Source organism: Schistocerca cancellata, unplaced genomic scaffold (genome assembly GCF_023864275.1).
Source record: "Schistocerca cancellata isolate TAMUIC-IGC-003103 unplaced genomic scaffold, iqSchCanc2.1 HiC_scaffold_984, whole genome shotgun sequence".
Taxonomy (NCBI): domain Eukaryota; kingdom Metazoa; phylum Arthropoda; class Insecta; order Orthoptera; family Acrididae; genus Schistocerca; species Schistocerca cancellata.
Window position 1 is genome coordinate 22,501 of NW_026046992.1, and position 2,500 is coordinate 25,000.

The window sequence follows — 2,500 nt, forward strand, 5'->3', positions numbered from 1 at the left end:
CATTGCCGGCGGGAGACAACACGCGCCACCTACGGTGACCGGCAGCTCCAACGCCAGCGCCACAGAAGGGCAAAGGCCCCACGTGGGTGCCGAAGCGAACTCTCCCAGCACAGCGCACGTGCCAACACGTCTGCACAACTGCGATACAAACCACCAGCGAGAACCGCTGGGGCGACCGAGCAGCAGACGGCGTCGCGGCGCCGAGTGCCGGGCGGCGGCGCATCCTCAACGCACACAGTCCTCAATCGGACCAGCACACTGCAGATGTCCACCGCGCTTCGCACCGGGCCGGCGAGGACCCACTTTGGCTGCACGGCGCCGCGCGCAGGGTGCCCCGGCGCGCAGCTGCGCCGCCTGCCGCGTCCGTCGGCCGGCGCGCCTGCCACTGGGCGCCCCCACCAGCCGGCTGTAGCGCGTGCGCCCACGCACCGCGCGGCCAGCACGCCGGGCGGCCCCCCCTCACCGGCCGGGGACAGTCCCACCCACCCACAGCCGCGTATCGCTTCACACCCAGATTCACATTCACGTTCGTTGGTATGGTGGGGACCGCTTCGTAGCTGTACCGATCGTTGCCCTCACAGATGTACCTCCAGCAAGGACAACCGCACCACAACGGGTTACCAGTTGTTCATTTGCGTAACGTCACCAGTAAACGTACACGTCCATCCCCGTTTGCAAAGTCAACTATTATTGCATGCCTGCCTGTCAGGTGTCAAGACACACTACATCCGCTCACATCCACGCAACAAAATGTGCCCGACTAGAGGGCACGTGGAAGGTGCCCCCGTACGTATGCGATGTCCATTGCGCGACCAACTGTCAACCGGCCTCTGTAGCATGTCGCAGATGTGGAACGCGGGGCACCGTGCTATCACATTGTGTGAGAAGAGACTACTACGTCTGCATACACGCGCCACTACATGAACAGACGGCTCATGCTGATCGCCATCCACTGCGTCCATTACTCCCACACGTCTCTATGGCGTACCACACTGCAATGCAGCTGTTATGGGGAGATGACACGTAGCTGTGTACACAACATTCTGAGCGGGTTGCGGTTGGACAATACATTAATGTAACGTGTCATATGCCAATTACAGAGCAGGGTAAGGCACAACTTGGGTTAGGTTAAGGCACAACTTGGGTTAGGTTAAGGCACAACTTGGGTTAGGTTAAGGCACAACTTGGGTTAGGTTAAGGCACAACTTGGGTTAGGTTAAGGCACAACTTGGGTTAGGTTAAGGCACAACTTGGGTTAGGTTAAGGCACAACTTGGGTTAGGTTAAGGCACAACTTGGGTTAGGTTAAGGCACAACGTGGGTTAGGTTAAGGCACAACGTGGGTTAGGTTAAGGCACAACGTGGGTTAGGTTAAGGCACAATGTGGGTTAGGTTAAGGCACAATGTGGGTTAGGTTAAGGCACAACGTGGGTTAGGTTAAGGCACAATGTGGGGGTAGATTGCGGTACAAATTGCATTACATTGCGGTGCAAATTGCATTACATTGCGGTGCAAATTGAGTTACATTGCGGTGCAAATTGAGTTACATTGCGGTGCAAATTGAGTTACATTGCGGTGCAAATTGAGTTACATTGCGGTGCAAATTGAGTTACATTGCGCTGCAAATTGAGTTACATTGCGGTGCAAATTGAGTTACATTGCGGTGCAAATTGCGTTACATTGCGGTGCAAATTGCGTTACATTGCGGTGCAAATTGCGTTACATTGCGGTGCAAATTGCGTTACATTGCGGTGCAAATTGCGTTACATTGCGGTGCAAATTGCGTTACATTGCGGTGCAAATTGCGTTACATTGCGGTGCAAATTGCGTTACATTGCGGTGCAAATTGCGTTACATTGCGGTGCAAATTGCGTTACATTGCGGTGCAAATTGAGGTAGGTTAAGGTGCAACACAGGTTAGGTTAAGGTGCAACATAGGTTAGGTTAAGGTGCAAGATGGGTTAGGTTAAGGTGCAAGATGGGTTAGGTTAAGGTGCAAGATGGGTTAGGTTAAGGTGCAAGATGGGTTAGGTTAAGGTGCAAGATGGGTTAGGTTAAGGTGACATAGGTTAGGTTAAGGTGACATAGGTTAGGTTAAGGTGACATAGGTTAGGTTAAGGTGACATAGGTTAGGTTAAGGTGACATAGGTTAGGTTAAGGTGACATAGGTTAGGTTAAGGTGACATAGGTTAGGTTAAGGTGACATAGGTTAGGTTAAGGTGACATAGGTTAGGTTAAGGTGACATAGGTTAGGTTAAGGGGACATAGGTTAGGTTAAGGTGACATAGGTTAGGTTAAGGTGACATAGGTTAGGTTAAGGTGACATAGGTTAGGTTAAGGTGACATAGGTTAGGTTAAGGTACAAACTGGGTTGTGTTATGGTACACATTGCGTTGTAGTACAGTACACGTTAGGTTTGGGTACGGTACACAATGTGGTATGGGATGGCGTGTTGTGGGGGGGAGGGGGGGGGGGGAGGTTCGTTGATATCGACCGTAGGA